Genomic DNA, 24,703 nt, shown 5'->3' on the forward strand with positions numbered 1-24,703 from the left:
TGGAATGGAATGGAATGGAATGGAATGGAATGGAATTCAATGGAATGGAATGGAATGGAATGGAATGGAATGGAATGGAATGGAATGGAATGGAATCGAATGGAATCGAATGGAATCGAATGGAATCGAATGGAATGGAATGGAATGGAATGGAATAGAATGCAATCAACCCGAGTAGAATGGAATGGAATGGAATGGAATGGGATGGAATGGAATAGAATGGAATGGAATGGAATGGAATGGAATTCAAATGGAATGGAATGGAATGGAATTCTATGGAATGGAATGGAGTGGAATCGAATGGAATCGAATGGAATCGAATGGAATCGAATGGGATCGAATGGAATGGAATGGAATAGAATGGAATCAACCCGAGTACAACGGAGCGGAGCGCAACGGAACGGAACGGAACGGAACGGAACTGAAAGGAATGGAATGGAATCGAATGGAACGGAATTCAAAGGAATGGAATGGAACAGAATGGAATTCAATGGAAAGGAATGGAATGGAATGGAATGGAATTCAATGGAATGGAATGGAATGGAATGGAATGGAATGGAATGGAATGGAACGGAATTCTATGGAATGGAATGGAATGGAATTCAATAGAATGGAATGGAATGGAATGGAATGGAATGGAACGGAATTCAATGGAATGGAATGGAATGGAATGGAATTCAATGGAATGGAATGGAATTCAATGGAATGGAATGGAATGGAATGGAATGGAATGGAATGGAATGGAATGGAATGGAATGGAATTCAATGGAATGGAATGGAATGGAATGGAATGGAATGGAATTCAATGGAATGGAATGGAGTGGAATCGAATGGAATCGAATGGAATCGAATGAGATCGAATGGAATGGAATGGAATAGAATGGAATCAACCCGAGTAGAACGGAATGGAATGGAATGGAATGGAATGGAATGGAATGGAATGGAATTCAATGGAATGGAATGGAATGGAATGGAATGGAATGGAATGGAATGGAATGGAATGGAATGGAATCAACCCGAGTAGAACGGAACGGCACGCAACGGAACGGAACGGAACGGAACGGGACGGAACGGAACGGAATGGAATATAATGCAACGGAATTCAATGGAATGGAATGGAATGGAATTCAATGGAATCGAATGGAATCGAATGGAATCGATTGGAATCGAATGGAATCGAATAGAATGGAAAGGAACAGAATTTAATCAACCCGAGTAGAACGGAACGGAACGCAACGGAACGGAACGGAACGGAACGGGACGGAACGGAACGGAATGGAATGGAATGGAACGGAATTCAATTGAATGGAATGTAGTGGAATGGAATGGAATTCAATGGAATGGAATGGAATGGAATGGAATGGAATGGAATGGAATGGAATGGAATGGAATTCAATGGAATGGAATGGAGTGGAATGGAATGGAATCGAATGGAATTGAATGGAATCGAATGGAATCAAATGGGATCGAATGGAATGGAATGGAATAGAATGGAATCAACCCGAGTAGAACGGAATGGAATGGAATGGAATGGAATGGGATGGAATGGAATGGAATGGAATGGAATGGAATGGAATGGAATGGAATGGAATTCAATGGAATGGAATGGAATGGAATGGAATGGAATGGAATGGAATGGAATGGAATGGAATTCAATGGAATGGAATGGAATGGAATGGAATGGAACGGAATGGAATTCAATGGAATGGAATGGAATGGAATGGAATGGAATTCAATGGAATGGAATGGAATGGAATGGAATGGAATGGAATGGAATGGAATGGAATTCAATGGAATGGAATGGAATGGAATCGATTGGAATGGAATGGAATGGAATGGAATGGAATGGAATGGAATGGAATAGAATGGAATCAACCCGAGTAGAACGGAATGGAATGGAATGGAATGGAATGGAATGGAATGGAATGGAATGGAATGGAATGGAATGGAATGTACCAAAGTAGAACGGAATGGAATGGAATGGAATGGAATGGAATGGAATGGAATGGAATGGAATGGAATGGAATGTACCCGAGTAGAACGGAATGGAATGGAATGGAATGGATTGGAATGGAATGGAATGGAATGGAATGGAATGTAACCGAGTAGAACGGAATGGAATGTAATTGAATGGAATGTAACCGAGTTGAACGGAACGGAATGGAATGGAATGGAATGGAATGGAATGGAATGGAATGGAATGGAATTGAGTGCAATGCAATGCAATGGAATGGAATGGAATGGAAAGGAATGGAATGGAATGGAATGGAATCTACCCGAGTAGAACGGAATGGAATGGAATTGAATGGAATGTAACCGAGTAGAACGGAACGGAATGGAATGGAATGGAATGGAATGCAATGGAATGGAATGGAATGGAATGGAATGGAATGGAATGGAATGGAATGGAATGGAATGGACACCAGTAGAATGGAATGGAATGGAATGGAATGGAATGGAATGGAATGGAATCTACCCGAGTAGAACGGAATGGAACGGATTGGAATGGAATGGAATGGAGAGGAGCAGAACGGAATGGAATGCAATGGAATGGAATGGAATGTACCCGAGCAGAACGGAATGGAATGAAATGGAAATGGAAAGGGAATGGAAATGGAACGGGAATGGAAATGGAACGGGAACGGAAATGGAACGGGAATGGAAATGGAACGGGAACGGAAACGGAAAGAGAACGGAAATGGAACGGGAACGGAAACGGAACGGGAACGGAAATGGAACGGGAATGGTAATGGAACGGGAATGGAAATGGAACGGGAATGGAAATGGAACGGGAATGGAAATGGATCGGGAATGGAAATGGAACGGGAATGGTAATGGAACTGGAATGGAAATGGAACGGGAATGGAAAAGAAACGGGAATGGAAATGGAACGGGAATGGAAATGGAATGGGAATGGAAATGGAATGGAATGGAATGGAATGGAATGGAATGGAATGGAATGTACCGGAGTGGAGTGGAGTGGAGTGGAGTGGAGTAGAGTGCACTGGAACGGAATGGAATGGAATGGAATGGAATGGAACGGAACGGAATGTACCCGAGAAGCACGGAATGGAATGGAATGGAATGGAATGGAATGGAATGGAATGTACCGGAGTGGAGTGGAGTGGAATGGAGTGGAGTGGAGTGGAGTGGAGTGGAATGGAATGGAATGGAATGGAATGGAATGGAATGCAATGGAATGCAATGGAATGGAAAGGAATGGAATGGAATGGAATGGAATGGAATGGAATGGAATGGACACCAGTAGAATGGAATGGAATGGAATGGAGTGGAATGGAATGGAATGGAATGGAATGGAATGGAATGGAATGGAATTCAATGGAGTGGAATGGAATGGAATGGAATGGAATGGAATGGAATGGAATTCAATGCAATGGAATGGAATGGAATCGAATGGAGTCAAATGGAATGGAATGGAATAGAATGGAATCAACCCGAGTAGAACGGAACGGAACGCAACGGAACGGAACGGAATGGAACGGAACGGAATGGAATGTAATGGAATGGAATGGAATGGAATGGAATGGAGTGGAATGGAATGCAATGGAATGGAATGGAATGGAATGGAATGGAATGGAGTCGAATGGAATGGAATGGAATGGAATGGAATAGAATGGAATCAACCCGAGTAGAACGGTACGGAACGGAACGGAACGGAACGGAACGGAACGGAATGGAATGATCAACCCGTGTAGAATGGAATGGAATGGAATTGAATAGAATGGAATCAACCCTAGTTGAACGGAACGCAACGCAACGGAACGGAATGGAACGGAACGGAATGGAATGGAATGGAAAGGAACGGAATTCAATGGAATGGAATGGAATGGAATGGAATTCTATGGAATGGAATGGAGTGGAATCGAATGGAATCGAATGGAATCGAATGGAATGGAATGGAATAGAATGGAATCAACCCGAGTAGAACGGAACGGAACGCAACGGAACGGAACGGAACGGAACGGGACGGAACGGAACGGAATGGAATGGAATGGAACGGAATTCCATGGAATGGAATGGAATGGAATGGAATTCAATGGAATGGAATGGAATGGAATGGAATGGAATGGAATTCAATGGAATGGAATGGAATGGAATGGAATGGAATGGAATGGAATGGAATGGAATGGAATGGAATTCAATGGAATGGAATGGAATGGATTGGAATGGAATGGAATAGAATGGAATCAACCCGAGTAGAACGGAACGGAACACAACGGAACGGAACGGAACGCAACAGAACGGAACGGAACGGAACGGAACGGAACGGAACGGAATGGAATGGAATGGAACGGAATTCAGTGGAATGGAATGGAATGGAATGGAATTCTATGGAATGGAATGGAATGGAATGGAATGGAATGGAATTCCATGGAATGGAATGGAATGGAATGGAATGGAATGGAATGGAACGGAATTCAATGGAATGGAATGGAGTGGAATGGAATGGAATCGAATGGAATTGAATGGAATCGAATGGAATCAAATGGGATCGAATGGAATGGAATGGAATAGAATGGAATCAACCCGAGTAGAACGGAATGGAATGGAATGGAATGGAATGGGATGGAATGGAATGGAATGGAATGGAATGGAATGGAATGGGATGGAATGGAATGGAATGGAATGGAATGGAACGGAATGGAATTCAATGGAATGGAATGGAACGGAATGGAATTCAATGGAATGGAATGGAATGGAATGGAATGGAATGCAATGGAATGGAATGGAATGGAATGGAATGGAATGGAATGGAATGGAATGGAATGGAATTCCATGGAATGGAATGGAATGGAATGGAATTCAATGGAATGGAATGGAATGGAATCGAATGGAATGGAATGGAATGGAATGGAATGGAATGGAATGGAATAGAATGGAATCAACCTGAGTAGAACGGAATGGAATGGAATGGAATGGAATGGAATGGAATGGAATGGAATGGAATGGAATGGAATGGAATGTACCAAAGTAGAACGGAATGGAATGGAATGGAATGGAATGGAATGGAATGGAATGGAATGGAATGTACCCGAGTAGAACGGAATGGAATGGAATGGAATGGATTGGAATGGAATGGAATGGAATGGAATGGAATGTAACCGAGTAGAACGGAATGGAATGTAATTGAAAGGAATGTAACCGAGTTGAACGGAACGGAATGGAATGGAATGGAATGGAATGGAATGGAATGGAATGGAATGGAATGGAATTGAGTGCAATGCAATGCAATGGAATGCAATGGAATGGAAAGGAATGGAATTGAATGGAATGGAATCTACCCGAGTAGAACGGAATGGAATGGAATTGAATGGAATGTAACCGAGTAGAACGGAACGGAATGGAATGGAATGGAATGGAATGCAATCGAATGGAATGGAATGGAATGGAATGGAATGGAATGGACACCAGTTGAATGGAATGGAATGGAATGGAATGGAATGGAATGGAATGGAATGGAATGGAATGGAATGGAATCTACCCGAGTAGAACGGAATGGAACGGAATGGAATGGAATGGAATGGACAGGAGCAGAACGGAATGGAATGCAATGGAATGGCATGGAATGTACCCGAGCAGAACTGAATGGAATGAAATGGAAATGGAAAGGGAATGGAAATGGAACGGGAATGGAAATGGAACGGGAACGGAAATGGAACGGGAATGGAAATGGAACGGGAACGGAAACGGAACGAGAACGGAAATGGAACGGGAACGGAAACGGAACGAGAACGGAAATGGAACGGGAACGGAAACGGAACGGGAACGGAAATGGAACGGGAATGGTAATGGAACGGGAATGGAAATGGAACGGGAATGGAAATGGAACGGGAATGGAAATGGATCGGGAAAGGAAATGGAACGGGAATGGTAATGGAACTGGAATGGAAATGGAACGGGAATGGAAAAGAAACGGGAATGGAAATGGAACGGGAATGGAAATGGAATGGGAATGGAAATGGAATGGAATGGAATGGAATGGAATGGAATGGAATGTACCGGAGTGGAGTGGAGTGGAGTGGAGTGGAGTAGAGTGCACTGGAACGGAATGGAATGGAATGGAATGGAATGGAATGGAATGGAACGGAACGGAATGTACCCGAGAAGCACGGAATGGAATGGAATGGAATGGAATGGAATGGAATGGAATGTACGGGAGTGGAGTGGAGTGGAATGGAGTGGAGTGGAGTGGAGTGGAGTGGAATGGAATGGAATGGAATGGAATGGAATGGAACGGAATGCAATGGAATGCAATGGAATGGAAAGGAATGGAATGGAATGGAATGGAATGGAATGGAATGGACACCAGTAGAATGGAATGGAATGGAATGGAATGGAATGGAATGGAATGGAATGGAATGGAATTCAATGGAATGGAATGGAATGGAATGGAATTCCATGGAATGGAATGGATTGGAATGGAATTCAATGGAATGGAATGGAATGGAATGGAACTCTATGGAATGGAATGGAGTGGAATCGAATGGAATCGAATGGAATCGAATGGAATGGAATGGAATAGAATGGAATCAACCCGAGTAGAACGGAACGGAACGCAACGGAACGGAACGGAACGGAACGGGACGGAACGGAACGGAATGGAATGGAATGGAACGGAATTCCATGGAATGGAATGGAATGGAATGGAATTCAATGGAATGGAATGGAATGGAATGGAATGGAATGGAATTCAATGGAATGGAATGGAATGGAATGGAATGGAATGGAATGGAATTCAATGGAATGGAATTCAATGGAATTCAATGGAATGGAATGCAATGGAATGGAATGGAATGGAATGGAATGGAATGGAATTCAATGGAATAGAATGGAATGGAATGGAATGGAAACGAATGGAATCGAATGGAATCGAATGGAATCGAATGGAATCGAATGGAATGGAATGGAATAGAATGGAATCAACCCGAGTAGAATGGAATGGAATGGAAAGGAATGGAATGGAATGGAATGGAATGGAATGAAATGTTATTGAATGGAATGGAATGGAATTCAAGGCAATTCAATTGAATGGAATGGAAGGGAATGGAATGGAGTGGAGTGGAGTAGAGTGGAGTGGAATGGAATGGAGTGGAATGGAATGGAATGGAATGGAATGGAATGGAATGGAATGGAATTCAATTTAATGGAATGGAAGGGAATGAAATGGAGTGGAGTGGAGTGGAGTGCAGTGGAGTGGAATGGAATGGAGTGGAATGGAATGGAATGGAATGGAATGGAATGGAATGGAATGGAATGGAATTCAATGGAGTGGAATGGAATGGAATGGAATGGAATGGAATGGAATGGAATTCAATGCAATGGAATGGAATGGAATCGAATGGAGTCAAATGGAATGGAATGGAATAGAATGGAATCAACCCGAGTAGAACGGAACAGAACGCAACGGAACGGAACGGAACGGAACGGAACGGAACGGAATGGAATGTAATGGAATGGAATGGAATGGAATGGAATGGAGTGGAATGGAATGCAATGGAATGGAATAGAATGGAATGGAATGGAATGGAATGGAGTCGAATGGAATCGAATGGAATGGAATGGAATAGAATGGAATCAACCAGAGTAGAACGGTACGGAACGGAACAGAACGGAACGGAACGGAACGGAATGGAATGATCAACCCGTGTAGAATGGAATGGAATGGAATTGAATAGAATGGAATCAACCCTAGTTGAACGGAACGGAACGCAACGGAACGGAACGGAACGGAACGGAATGGAATGGAATGGAAAGGAACGGAATTCAATGGAATGGAATGGAATGGAATGGAATTCTATGGAATGGAATGGAATTCAATGGAATGGAAAGGAATGGAATGGAATGGAATGGAATGGAATGGAATGGAATTCAATGGAATGGAATGGAATGGAATGGAATGAATGGAATGGAATTCAATGGAATGGAATGGAATGGAATGGAATGGAATGGAATGGAATCGAATGGAATCGAATGGAATCGAATGGAATCGAATGGAATGGAATGGAATGGAATGGAATAGAATGCAATCAACCCGAGTAGAATGGAATGGAATGGAATGGAATGGGATGGAATGGAATAGAATGGAATGGAATGGAATGGAATGGAATTCAAATGGAATGGAATGGAATGGAATTCTATGGAATGGAATGGAGTGGAATCGAATGGAATCGAATGGAATCGAATGGAATCGAATGGGATCGAATGGAATGGAATGGAATAGAATGGAATCAACCCGAGTAGAACGGAGCGGAGCGCAACGGAACGGAACGGAACGGAACGGAAAGGAATGGAATGGAATGGAATGGAACGGAATTCAAAGGAATGGAATGGAACAGAATGGAATTCAATGGAAAGGAATGGAATGGAATGGAATGGAATTCAATGGAATGGAATGGAATGGAATGGAATGGAATGGAATGGAATGGAACGGAATTCTATGGAATGGAATGGAATGGAATTCAATGGAATGGAATGGAATGGAATGGAATGGAATGGAACGGAATTCAATGGAATGGAATGGAATGGAATGGAATTCAATGGAATGGAATGGAATTCAATGGAATGGAATGGAATGGAATGGAATGGAATGGAATGGAATGGAATTCAATGGAATGTAATGGAATGGAATGGAATGGAGTGGAATTCAATGGAATGGAATGGAGTGGAATCGAATGGAATCGAATGGAATCGAATGAGATCGAATGGAATGGAATGGAATAGAATGGAATCAACCCGAGTAGAACGGAATGGAATGGAATGGAATGGAATGGAATGGAATGGAATTCAATGGAATGGAATGGAATAGAATGGAATGGAATGGAATGGAATGGAATGGAATCAACCCGAGTAGAACGGAACGGCACGCAACGGAACGGAACGGAACGGAACGGGACGGAACGGAACGGAATGGAATATAATGCAACGGAATTCAATGGAATGGAATGGAATGGAATGGAATTCAATGGAATCGAATGGAATCGAATGGAATCGATTGGAATCGAATGGAATCGAATAGAATGGAAAGGAACAGAATTTAATCAACCCGAGTAGAACGGAACGGAACGCAACGGAACGGAACGGAACGGAACGGGACGGAACGGAACGGAATGGAATGGAATGGAACGGAATTCAATTGAATGGAATGGAATGGAATGGAATGGAATTCAATGGAATGGAATGGAATGGAATGGAATGGAATGGAATGGAATGGAATGGAATGGAATGGAATTCAATGGAATGGAATGGAGTGGAATGGAATGGAATCGAATGGAATTGAATGGAATCGAATGGAATCAAATGGGATCGAATGGAATGGAATGGAATAGAATGGAATCAACCCGAGTAGAACGGAATGGAATGGAATGGAATGGAATGGGATGGAATGGAATGGAATGGAATGGAATGGAATGGAATGGAATTCAATGGAATGGAATGGAATGGAATGGAATGGAATGGAATGGAATGGAATGGAATGGAATGGAATGGAATTCAATGGAATGGAATGGAACGGAATGGAATTCAATGGAATGGAATGGAATGGAATGGAATGGAATTCAATGGAATGGAATGGAATGGAATGGAATGGAATGGAATGGAATGGAATGGAATGGAATTCAATGGAATGGAATGGAATGGAATCGATTGGAATGGAATGGAATGGAATGGAATGGAATGGAATGGAATGGAATGGAATAGAATGGAATCAACCCGAGTAGAACGGAATGGAATGGAATGGAATGTAATGGAATGGAATGGAATGGAATGGAATGGAATGGAATGGAATGTACCAAAGTAGAACGGAATGGAATGGAATGGAATGGAATGGAATGGAATGGAATGGAATGGAATGTACCCGAGTAGAACGGAATGGAATGGAATGGAATGGATTGGAATGGAATGGAATGGAATGGAATGGAATGTAACCGAGTAGAACGGAATGGAATGTAATTGAAAGGAATGTAACCGAGTTGAACGGAACGGAATGGAATGGAATGGAATGGAATGGAATGGAATGGAATGGAATGGAATTGAGTGCAATGCAATGCAATGGAATGGAATGGAATGGAAAGGAATGGAATGGAATGGAATGGAATCTACCCGAGTAGAACGGAATGGAATGGAATTGAATGGAATGTAACCGAGTAGAACGGAACGGAATGGAATGGAATGGAATGGAATGCAATGGAATGGAATGGAATGGAATGGAATGGAATGGAATGGAATGGAATGGAATGGAATGGACACCAGTAGAATGGAATGGAATGGAATGGAATGGAATGGAATGGAATGGAATGGAATCTACCCGAGTAGAACGGAATGGAACGGATTGGAATGGAATGGAATGGACAGGAGCAGAACGGAATGGAATGCAATGGAATGGAATGGAATGTACCCGAGCAGAACGGAATGGAATGAAATGGAAATGGAAAGGGAATGGAAATGGAACGGGAATGGAAATGGTACGGTAACGGAAAAGGAACGGGAAGGGAAATGGAACGGGAACGGAAACGGAAAGAGAACGGAAATGGAACGGGAACGGAAACGGAACGGGAACGGAAATGGAACGGGAATGGTAATGGAACGGGAATGGAAATGGAACGGGAATGGAAATGGAACGGGAATGGAAATGGATCGGGAATGGAAATGGAACGGGAATGGTAATGGAACTGGAATGGAAATGGAACGGGAATGGAAAAGAAACGGGAATGGAAATGGAACGGGAATGGAAATGGAATGGGAATGGAAATGGAATGGAATGGAATGGAATGGAATGGAATGGAATGTACCGGAGTGGAGTGGAGTGGAGTGGAGTGGAGTAGAGTGCACTGGAACGGAATGGAATGGAATGGAATGGAATGGAACGGAACGGAATGTACCCGAGAAACACGGAATGGAATGGAATGGAATGGAATGGAATGGAATGTACCGGAGTGGAGTGGAGTGGAATGGAGTGGAGTGGAGTGGAGTGGAGTGGAATGGAATGGAATGGAATGGAATGGAATGGAATGCAATGGAATGCAATGGAATGGAAAGGAATGGAATGGAATGGAATGGAATGGAATGGAATGGACACCAGTAGAATGGAATGGAATGGAATGGAGTGGAATGGAATGGAATGGAATGGAATGGAATGGAATGGAATGGAATTCAATGGAGTGGAATGGAATGGAATGGAATGGAATGGAATGGAATGGAATGGAATTCAATGCAATGGAATGGAATGGAATCGAATGGAGTCAAATGGAATGGAATGGAATAGAATGGAATCAACCCGAGTAGAATGGAACGGAACGCAACGGAACGGAACGGAACGGAACGGAATGGAATGGAATGGAATGGAATGGAATGGAATGGAATGGAGTGGAATGGAATGCAATGGAATGGAATGGAATGGAATGGAATGGAATGGAATGGAATGGAGTCGAATGGAATCGAATGGAATGGAATGGAATAGAATGGAATCAACCCGAGTAGAACGGTACGGAACGGAACGGAACGGAACGGAACGGAACGGAATGGAATGATCAACCCGTGTAGAATGGAATGGAACGGAATTGAATAGAATGGAATCAACCCTAGTTGAACGGAACGGAACGCAACGGAACGGAATGGAACGGAACGGAATGGAATGGAATGGAAAGGAACGGAATTCAATGGAATGGAATGGAATGGAATGGAATTCTATGGAATGGAATGGAATTCCATGGAATGGAATGGAATGGAATGGAATGGAATGGAATGGAATGGAATTCAATGGAATGGAATGGAATGGAATGGAATGGAATTCAATGGAATGGAATGGAATGGAATGGAATGGAATGGAATCGAATGGAACTGAATGGAATCGAATGGAATCAAATGGGATCGAATGGAATGGAATGGAATAGAATGGAATCAACCCGAGTAGAACGGAATGGAATGGAATGGAATGGAATGGGATGGAATGGAATTCTGTGGAATGGAATGGAATGGAATGGAATGGAATGGAATGGAATGGGATGGAATGGAATGGAATGGAATGGAATGGAATGGAATTCAATGGAATGGAATTCAATGGAATGGAATGGAACGGAATGGAATTCAATGGAATGGAATGGAATGGAATGGAATGGAATGGAATGGAATGGAATGGAATGGAATTCCATGGAATGGAATGGAATGGAATCGAATGGAATGGAATGGAATGGAATGGAATGGAATGGAATAGAATGGAATCAACCTGAGTAGAACGGAATGGAATGGAATGGAATGGAATGGAATGGAATGGAATGGAATGGAATGTACCAAAGTAGAACGGAATGGAATGGAATGGAATGGAATGGAATGGAATGGAATGGAATGTACCCGAGTAGAACGGAATGGAATGGAATGGAATGGATTGGAATGGAATGGAATGGAATGGAATGGAATGTAACCGAGTAGAACGGAATGGAATGTAATTGAATGGAATGTAACCGAGTTGAACGGAACGGAATGGAATGGAATGGAATGGAATGGAATGGAATGGACACCAGTAGAATGGAATGGAATGGAATGGAATGGAATGGAATGGAATGGGATGGAATGGAATGGAATCTACCCGAGTAGAACGGAATGGAACGGAATGGAATGGAATGGAATGGACAGGAGCAGAACGGAATGGAATGCAATGGAATGGAATGGAATGTACCCGAGCAGAACGGAATGGAATGAAATGGAAATGGAAAGGGAATGGAAATGGAACGGGAATGGAAATGGAACGGGAACGGAAATGGAACGGGAATGCAAATGGAACGGGAACGGAAACGGAACGAGAACGGAAATGGAACGGGAACGGAAACGGAACGGGATCGGAAATGGAACGGGAATGGTAATGGAACGGGAATGGAAATGGAACGGGAATGGAAATGGAACGGGAATGGAAATGGATCGGGAATGGGAATGGAACGGGAATGGTAATGGAACTGGAATGGAAATGGAACGGGAATGGAAAAGAAACGGGAATGGAAATGGAACGGGAATGGAAATGGAATGGGAATGGAAATGGAACGGGAAAGGTAATGGAACGGGAATGGAAATGGAACGGGAACGGAAACGGAACGAGAACGGAAATGGAACGGGAACGGAAACGGAACGGGAACGGAAATGGAACGGGAATGGAAATGGAACGGGAATGGAAATGGAATGGAATGGAATGGAATGGAATGGAATGGAATGTACCGGAGTGGAGTGGAGTGGAGTGGAGTGGAGTAGAGTGCACTGGAACGGAATGGAATGGAATGGAATGGAATGGAACGGAACGGAATGTACCCGAGAAGCACGGAATGGAATGGAATGGAATGGAATGGAATGGAATGGAATGTACCGGAGTGGAGTGGAGTGGAATGGAGTGGAGTGGATTGGAGTGGAGTGGAATGGAATGGAATGGAATGGAATGGAATGGAATGGAATGGAATGGAATTGAGTGCAATGCAATGCAATGGAATGGAATGGAATGGAAAGGAATGGAATGGAATGGAATGGAATCTACCCGAGTAGAACGGAATGGAATGGAATTGAATGGAATGTAACCGAGTAGAACGGAACGGAATGGAATGGAATGGAATGGAATGTAATGGAATGGAATGGAATGGAATGGAATGGAATGGAATGGAATGGAATGGACACCAGTAGAATGGAATGGAATGGAATGGAATGGAATGGAATGGAATGGAATGGAATGGAATGGAATGGAATGGAATCTACCCGAGTAGAACGGAATGGAACGGATTGGAATGGAATGGAATGGACAGGAGCAGAACGGAATGGAATGCAATGGAATGGAATGGAATGTACCCGAGCAGAACGGAATGGAATGAAATGGAAATGGAAAGGGAATGGAAATGGAACGGGAAAGGAAATGGAACGGGAATGGTAATGGAACTGGAATGGAAATGGAACGGGAATGGAAAAGAAACGGGAATGGAAATGGAACGGGAATGGAAATGGAATGGGAATGGAAATGGAATGGAATGGAATGGAATGGAATGGAATGGAATGTACCGGAGTGGAGTGGAGTGGAGTGGAGTAGAGTGCACTGGAACGGAATGGAATGGAATGGAATGGAATGGAATGGAACGGAACGGAATGTACCCGAGAAGCACGGAATGGAATGGAATGGAATGGAATGGAATGGAATGGAATGTACCGGAGTGGAGTGGAGTGGAATGGAGTGGAGTGGAGTGGAGTGGAGTGGAATGGAATGGAATGGAATGGAATGGAATGGAACGGAATGCAATGGAATGCAATGGAATGGAAAGGAATGGAATGGAATGGAATGGAATGGAATGGAATGGAATGGACACCAGTAGAATGGAATGGAATGGAATGGAATGGAATGGAATGGAATGGAATGGAATTCAATGGAATGGAATGGAATGGAATGGAATTCCATGGAATGGAATGGATTGGAATGGAATTCAATGGAATGGAATGGAATGGAATGGAATTCTATGGAATGGAATGGAGTGGAATCGAATGGAATCGAATGGAATCGAATGGAATGGAATGGAATAGAATGGAATCAACCCGAGTAGAACGGAACGGAACGCAACGGAACGGAACGGAACGGAACGGGACGGAACGGAACGGAATGGAATGGAATGGAACGGAATTCCATGGAATGGAATGGAATGGAATGGAATTCAATGGAATGGAATGGAATGGAATGGAATGGAATGGAATTCAATGGAATGGAATGGAATGGAATGGAATGGAATGGAATGGAATTCAATGGAATGGAATTCAATGGAATTCAATGGAATGGAATGCAATGGAATGGAATGGAATGGAATGGAATGGAATGGAATTCAATGGAATAGAATGGAATGGAATGGAATGGAAACGAATGGAATCGAATGGAATCGAATGGAATCGAATGGAATCGAATGGAATGGAATGGAATAGAATGGAATCAACACGAGTAGAACGGAATGGAATGGAAAGGAATGGAATGGAATGGAATGGAATGGAATGAAATGTTATTGAATGGAATGGAATGGAATTCAAGGCAATTCAATTGAATGGAATGGAAGGGAATGGAATGGAGTGGAGTGGAGTAGAGTGGAGTGGAATGGAATGGAGTGGAATGGAATGGAATGGAATGGAATGGAATGGAATTCAATTTAATGGAATGGAAGGGAATGAAATGGAGTGGAGTGGAGTGGAGTGCAGTGGAGTGGAATGGAATGGAGTGGAATGGAATGGAATGGAATGGAATGGAATGGAATGGAATGGAATGGAATGGAATGGAATTCAATGGAGTGGAATGGAATGGAATGGAATGGAATGGAATGGAATGGAATTCAATGCAATGGAATGGAATGGAATCGAATGGAGTCAAATGGAATGGAATGGAATAGAATGGAATCAACCCGAGTAGAACGGAACGGAACGCAACGGAACGGAACGGAACGGAACGGAACGGAACGGAATGGAATGTAATGGAATGGAATGGAATGGAATGGAATGGAATGGAATGGAGTGGAATGGAATGCAATGGAATGGAATAGAATGGAATGGAATGGAATGGAATGGAGTCGAATGGAATCGAATGGAATGGAATGGAATAGAATGGAATCAACCAGAGTAGAACGGTACGGAACGGAACGGAACGGAACGGAACGAAATGGAATGATCAACCCGTGTAGAATGGAATGGAATGGAATTGAATAGAACGGAATCAACCCTAGTTGAACGGAACGGAACGCAACGGAACGGAACGGAACGGAACGGAATGGAATGGAATGGAAAGGAACGGAATTCAATGGAATGGAATGGAATGGAATGGAATTCTATGGAATGGAATGGAATTCAATGGAATGGAATGGAATGGAATGGAATGGAATGGAATGGAATGGAATGGAATGGAATGGAATTCAATGGAATGGAATGGAATGGAATGGAATGAATGGAATGGAATTCAATGGAATGGAATGGAATGGAATGGAATGGAATGGAATGGAATCGAATGGAACCGAATGGAATCGAATGGAATCGAATGGAATGGAATGGAATGGAATGGAATAGAATGCAATCAACCCGAGTAGAATGGAATGGAATGGAATGGAATGGGATGGAATGGAATAGAATGGAATGGAATGGAATGGAATGGAATTCAAATGGAATGGAATGGAATGGAATTCTATGGAATGGAATGGAGTGGAATCGAATGGAATCGAATGGAATCGAATGGAATCGAATGGGATCGAATGGAATGGAATGGAATAGAATGGAATCAACCCGAGTAGAACGGAGCGGAGCGCAACGGAACGGAACAGAACGGAACGGAACGGAAAGGAATGGAATGGAATGGAATGGAACGGAATTCAAAGGAATGGAATGGAACATAATGGAATTCAATGGAAAGGAATGGAATGGAATGGAATGGAATTCAATGGAATGGAATGGAATGGAATGGAATGGAATGGAATGGAATGGAACGGAATTCTATGGAATTGAATGGAATGGAATTCAATGGAATGGAATGGAATGGAATGGAACGGAATTCAATGGAATGGAATGGAATGGAATGTAATTCAATGGAATGGAATGGAATTCAATGGAATGGAATGGAATGGAATGGAATGGAATGGAATGGAATGGAATTCAATGGAATGGAATGGAATGGAATGGAATGGAATGGAATTCAATGGAATGGAATGGAGTGGAATCGAATGGAATCGAATGGAATCGAATGAGATCGAATGGAATGGAATGGAATAGAATGGAATCAACCCGAGTAGAACGGAATGGAATGGAATGGAATGGAATGGAATGGAATGGAATTCAATGGAATGGAATGGAATAGAATGGAATGGAATGGAATGGAATGGAATGGAATCAACCCGAGTAGAACGGAACGGCACGCAACGGAACGGAACGGAACGGAACGGGACGGAACGGAACGGAAGGGAATATAATGCAACGGAATTCAATGGAATGGAATGGAATGGAATGGAATTCAATGGAATCGAATGGAATCGAATGGAATCGATTGGAATCGAATGGAATCGAATAGAATGGAAAGGAACAGAATTTAATCAACCCGAGTAGAACGGAACGGAACGCAACGGAACGGAACGGAACGGAACGGGACGGAACGGAACGGAATGGAATGGAATGGAACGGAATTCAATTGAATGGAATGGAATGGAATGGAATGGAATTCAATGGAATGGAATGGAATGGAATGGAATGGAATGGAATGGAATGGAATGGAATTCAATGGAATGGAATGGAGTGGAATGGAATGGAATCGAATGGAATTGAATGGAATCGAATGGAATCAAATGGGATCGAATGGAATGGAATGGAATAGAATGGAATCAACCCGAGTAGAACGGAATGGAATGGAATGGAATGGAATGGGATGGAATGGAATGGAATGGAATGGAATGGAATGGAATGGAATGGAATGGAATGGAATTCAATGGAATGGAATGGAATGGAATGGAATGGAATGGAATGGAATGGAATGGAATGGAATGGAATGGAATTCAATGGAATGGAATGGAACGGAATGGAATTCAATGGAATGGAATGGAATGGAATGGAATGGAATTCAATGGAATGGAATGGAATGGAATGGAATGGAATGGAATGGAATGGAATGGAATTCAATGGAATGGAATGGAATGGAATCGATTGGAATGGAATGGAATGGAATGGAATGGAATGGAATGGAATGGAATAGAATGGAATCAACCCTAGTAGAACGGAATGGAATGGAATGGAATGGAATGGAATGGAATGGAATGGAATGGAATGGAATGGAATGGAATGTACCAAAGTAGAACGGAATGGAATGGAATGGAATGGAATGGAATGGAATGGAATGGAATGGAATGGAATGTACCCGAGTAGAACGGAATGGAATGGAATGGAATGGATTGGAATGGAATGGAATGGAATGGAATGGAATGTAACCGAGTGGAACGGAATGGAATGTAATTGAATGGAATGTAACCGAGTTGAACGGAACGGAATGGAATGGAATGGAATGGAATGGAATGGAATGGAATGGAATGGAATTGAGTGCAATGCAATGCAATGGAATGGAATGGAATGGAAAGGAATGGAATGGAATGGAATGGAATCTACCCGAGTAGAACGGAATGGAATGGAATTGAATGGAATGTAACCGAGTAGAACGGAACGGAATGGAATGGAATGGAATGGAATGCAATGGAATGGAATGGAATGGAATGGAATGGAATGGAATGGAATGGAATGGACACCAGTAGAATGGAATGGAATGGAATGGAATGGAATGGAATGGAATGGAATGGAATGGAATCTACCCGAGTAGAACGGAATGGAACGGATTGGAATGGAATGGAATGGAGAGGAGCAGAACGGAATGGAATGCAATGGAATGGAATGGAATGTACCCGAGCAGAACGGAATGGAATGAAATGGAAATGGAAAGGGAATGGAAATGGAACGGGAATGGAAATGGAACGGGAACGGAAATGGAACGGGAATGGAAATGGAACGGGAACGGAAACGGAAAGAGAACGGAAATGGAACGGGAACGGAAACGGAACGGGAACGGAAATGGAACGGGAATGGTAATGGAACGGGAATGGAAATGGAACGGGAATGGAAATGGAACGGGAATGGAAATGGATCGGGAATGGAAATGGAACGGGAATGGTAATGGAACTGGAATGGAAATGGAACGGGAATGGAAAAGAAACGGGAATGGAAATGGAACGGGAATGGAAATGGAATGGGAATGGAAATGGAATGGAATGGAATGGAATGGAATGGAATGGAATGGAATGTACCGGAGTGGAGTGGAGTGGAGTGGAGTGGAGTAGAGTGCACTGGAACGGAATGGAATGGAATGGAATGGAATGGAACGGAACGGAATGTACCCGAGAAGCACGGAATGGAATGGAATGGAATGGAATGGAATGGAATGGAATGTACCGGAGTGGAGTGGAGTGGAATGGAGTGGAGTGGAGTGGAGTGGAGTGGAATGGAATGGAATGGAATGGAATGGAATGGAATGCAATGGAATGCAATGGAATGGAAAGGAATGGAATGGAATGGAATGGAATGGAATGGAATGGAATGGACACCAGTAGAATGGAATGGAATGGAATGGAGTGGAATGGAATGGAATGGAATGGAATGGAATGGAATGGAATTCAATGGAGTGGAATGGAATGGAATGGAATGGAATGGAATGGAATGGAATTCAATGCAATGGAATGGAATGGAATCGAATGGAGTCAAATGGAATGGAATGGAATAGAATGGAATCAACCCGAGTAGAACGGAACGGAACGCAACGGAACGGAACGGAATGGAACGGAACGGAATGGAATGTAATGGAATGGAATGGAATGGAATGGAATGGAGTGGAATGGAATGCAATGGAATGGAATGGAATGGAATGGAATGGAATGGAGTCGAATGGAATCGAATGGAATGGAATGGAATAGAATGGAATCAACCCGAGTAGAACGGTACGGAACGGAACGGAACGGAACGGAACGGAACGGAATGGAATGATCAACCCGTGTAGAATGGAATGGAATGGAATTGAATAGAATGGAATCAACCCTAGTTGAACGGAACGCAACGCAACGGAACGGAATGGAACGGAACGGAATGGAATGGAATGGAAAGGAACGGAATTCAATGGAATGGAATGGAATGGAATGGAATTCTATGGAATGGAATGGAGTGGAATCGAATGGAATCGAATGGAATCGAATGGAATGGAATGGAATAGAATGGAATCAACCCGAGTAGAACGGAACGGAACGCAACGGAACGGAACGGAACGGAACGGGACGGAACGGAACGGAATGGAATGGAATGGAACGGAATTCCATGGAATGGAATGGAATGGAATGGAATTCAATGGAATGGAATGGAATGGAATGGAATGGAATGGAATTCAATGGAATGGAATGGAATGGAATGGAATGGAATGGAATGGAATGGAATGGAATGGAATTCAATGGAATGGAATGGAATGGATTGGAATGGAATGGAATAGAATGGAATCAACCCGAGTAGAACGGAACGGAACACAACGGAACGGAACGGAACGCAACAGAACGGAACGGAACGGAACGGAACGGAACGGAACGGAATGGAATGGAATGGAACGGAATTCAGTGGAATGGAATGGAATGGAATGGAATTCTATGGAATGGAATGGAATGGAATGGAATGGAATGGAATTCCATGGAATGGAATGGAATGGAATGGAATGGAATGGAATGGAACGGAATTCAATGGAATGGAATGGAGTGGAATGGAATGGAATCGAATGGAATTGAATGGAATCGAATGGAATCAAATGGGATCGAATGGAATGGAATGGAATAGAATGGAATCAACCCGAGTAGAACGGAATGGAATGGAATGGAATGGAATGGGATGGAATGGAATGGAATGGAATGGAATGGAATGGAATGGGATGGAATGGAATGGAATGGAATGGAATGGAACGGAATGGAATTCAATGGAATGGAATGGAACGGAATGGAATTCAATGGAATGGAATGGAATGGAATGGAATGGAATGCAATGGAATGGAATGGAATGGAATGGAATGGAATGGAATGGAATGGAATGGAATGGAATTCCATGGAATGGAATGGAATGGAATGGAATTCTATGGAATGGAATGGAATGGAATCGAATGGAATGGAATGGAATGGAATGGAATGGAATGGAATGGAATAGAATGGAATCAACCTGAGTAGAACGGAATGGAATGGAATGGAATGGAATGGAATGGAATGGAATGGAATGGAATGGAATGGAATGGAATGTACCAAAGTAGAACGGAATGGAATGGAATGGAATGGAATGGAATGGAATGGAATGGAATGGAATGTACCCGAGTAGAACGGAATGGAATGGAATGGAATGGATTGGAATGGAATGGAATGGAATGGAATGGAATGTAACCGAGTAGAACGGAATGGAATGTAATTGAAAGGAATGTAACCGAGTTGAACGGAACGGAATGGAATGGAATGGAATGGAATGGAATGGAATGGAATGGAATGGAATGGAATTGAGTGCAATGCAATGCAATGGAATGCAATGGAATGGAAAGGAATGGAATTGAATGGAATGGAATCTACCCGAGTAGAACGGAATGGAATGGAATTGAATGGAATGTAACCGAGTAGAACGGAACGGAATGGAATGGAATGGAATGGAATGCAATCGAATGGAATGGAATGGAATGGAATGGAATGGAATGGACACCAGTTGAATGGAATGGAATGGAATGGAATGGAATGGAATGGAATGGAATGGAATGGAATGGAATCTACCCGAGTAGAACGGAATGGAACGGAATGGAATGGAATGGAATGGACAGGAGCAGAACGGAATGGAATGCAATGGAATGGCATGGAATGTACCCGAGCAGAACTGAATGGAATGAAATGGAAATGGAAAGGGAATGGAAATGGAACGGGAATGGAAATGGAACGGGAACGGAAATGGAACGGGAATGGAAATGGAACGGGAACGGAAACGGAACGAGAACGGAAATGGAACGGGAACGGAAACGGAACGAGAACGGAAATGGAACGGGAACGGAAACGGAACGGGAACGGAAATGGAACGGGAATGGTAATGGAACGGGAATGGAAATGGAACGGGAATGGAAATGGAACGGGAATGGAAATGGATCGGGAAAGGAAATGGAACGGGAATGGTAATGGAACTGGAATGGAAATGGAACGGGAATGGAAAAGAAACGGGAATGGAAATGGAACGGGAATGGAAATGGAATGGGAATGGAAATGGAATGGAATGGAATGGAATGGAATGGAATGGAATGTACCGGAGTGGAGTGGAGTGGAGTGGAGTGGAGTAGAGTGCACTGGAACGGAATGGAATGGAATGGAATGGAATGGAATGGAACGGAACGGAATGTACCCGAGAAGCACGGAATGGAATGGAATGGAATGGAATGGAATGGAATGGAATGTACCGGAGTGGAGTGGAGTGGAATGGAGTGGAGTGGAGTGGAGTGGAGTGGAATGGAATGGAATGGAATGGAATGGAATGGAACGGAATGCAATGGAATGCAATGGAATGGAAAGGAATGGAATGGAATGGAATGGAATGGAATGGAATGGAATGGAATGGACACCAGTAGAATGGAATGGAATGGAATGGAATGGAATGGAATGGAATGGAATGGAATGGAATTCAATGGAATGGAATGGAATGGAATGGAATTCCATGGAATGGAATGGATTGGAATGGAATTCAATGGAATGGAATGGAATGGAATGGAACTCTATGGAATGGAATGGAGTGGAATCGAATGGAATCGAATGGAATCGAATGGAATGGAATGGAATAGAATGGAATCAACCCGAGTAGAACGGAACGGAACGCAACGGAACGGAACGGAACGGAACGGGACGGAACGGAACGGAATGGAATGGAATGGAACGGAATTCCATGGAATGGAATGGAATGGAATGGAATTCAATGGAATGGAATGGAATGGAATGGAATGGAATGGAATTCAATGGAATGGAATGGAATGGAATGGAATGGAATGGAATGGAATTCAATGGAATGGAATTCAATGGAATTCAATGGAATGGAATGCAATGGAATGGAATGGAATGGAATGGAATGGAATGGAATTCAATGGAATAGAATGGAATGGAATGGAATGGAAACGAATGGAATCGAATGGAATCGAATGGAATCGAATGGAATCGAATGGAATGGAATGGAATAGAATGGAATCAACCCGAGTAGAATGGAATGGAATGGAAAGGAATGGAATGGAATGGAATGGAATGGAATGAAATGTTATTGAATGGAATGGAATGGAATTCAAGGCAATTCAATTGAATGGAATGGAAGGGAATGGAATGGAGTGGAGTGGAGTAGAGTGGAGTGGAATGGAATGGAGTGGAATGGAATGGAATGGAATGGAATGGAATGGAATGGAATTCAATGGAATGGAAAGGAATGGAATGGAATGGAATGGAATGGAATGGAATGGAATTCAATGGAATGGAATGGAACGGAATGGAATTCAATGGAATGGAATGGAATGGAATGGAATGGAATGGAATGGAATGGAATGGAATGGAATTCCATGGAATGGAATGGAATGGAATGGAATGGAATGGAATGGAATGGAATGGAATGGAATGGAATGGAATGGAATGGAATGGAATTCCACGGAATGGAATGGAATGGAATGGAATGGAATGGAATGGAATGGAATGGAATCGAATGGAATGGAATGGAATGGAATGGAATGGAATGGAATGGAATGGAATGGAATAGAATGGAATCAACCCGAGTAGAACGGAATGGAATGGAATGGAATGTAATGGAATGGAATGGAATGGAATGGAATGGAATGGAATGGAATGTACCAAAGTAGAACGGAATGGAATGGAATGGAATGGAATGGAATGGAATGGAATGGAATGTACCCGAGTAGAACGGAATGGAATGGAATGGAATGGATTGGAATGGAATGGAATGTAATTGAATGGAATGTAACCGAGTTGAACGGAACGGAATGGAATGGAATGGAATGGAATGGAATGGAATGGAATGGAATGGAATGGAATGGAATTGAGTGCAATGCAATGCAATGGAATGGAATGGAATGGAAAGGAATGGAATGGAATGGAATGGAATCTACCCGAGTAGAACGGAATGGAATGGAATTGAATGGAATGTAACCGAGTAGAACGGAACGGAATGGAATGGAATGGAATGGAATGTAATGGAATGGAATGGAATGGAATGGAATGGAATGGAATGGAATGGACACCAGTAGAATGGAATGGAATGGAATGGAATGGAATGGAATGGAATGGAATGGAATGGAATGGAATGGAATGGAATCTACCCGAGTAGAACGGAATGGAACGGATTGGAATGGAATGGAATGGACAGGAGCAGAACGGAATGGAATGCAATGGAATGGAATGGAATGTACCCGAGCAGAACGGAATGGAATGAAATGGAAATGGAAAGGGAATGGAAATGGAACGGGAAAGGAAATGGAACGGGAATGGTAATGGAACTGGAATGGAAATGGAACGGGAATGGAAAAGAAACGGGAATGGAAATGGAACGGGAATGGAAATGGAATGGGAATGGAAATGGAATGGAATGGAATGGAATGGAATGGAATGGAATGTACCGGAGTGGAGTGGAGTGGAGTGGAGTAGAGTGCACTGGAACGGAATGGAATGGAATGGAATGGAATGGAATGGAACGGAACGGAATGTACCCGAGAAGCACGGAATGGAATGGAATGGAATGGAATGGAATGGAATGGAATGTACCGGAGTGGAGTGGAGTGGAATGGAGTGGAGTGGAGTGGAGTGGAGTGGAATGGAATGGAATGGAATGGAATGGAATGGAACGGAATGCAATGGAATGCAATGGAATGGAAAGGAATGGAATGGAATGGAATGGAATGGAATGGAATGGAATGGACACCAGTAGAATGGAATGGAATGGAATGGAATGGAATGGAATGGAATGGAATGGAATTCAATGGAATGGAATGGAATGGAATGGAATTCCATGGAATGGAATGGATTGGAATGGAATTCAATGGAATGGAATGGAATGGAATGGAATTCTATGGAATGGAATGGAGTGGAATCGAATGGAA

The sequence above is a fragment of the Gorilla gorilla genome, chromosome 16 (genome assembly GCF_029281585.2).
Source record: "Gorilla gorilla gorilla isolate KB3781 chromosome 16, NHGRI_mGorGor1-v2.1_pri, whole genome shotgun sequence".
Taxonomy (NCBI): domain Eukaryota; kingdom Metazoa; phylum Chordata; class Mammalia; order Primates; family Hominidae; genus Gorilla; species Gorilla gorilla.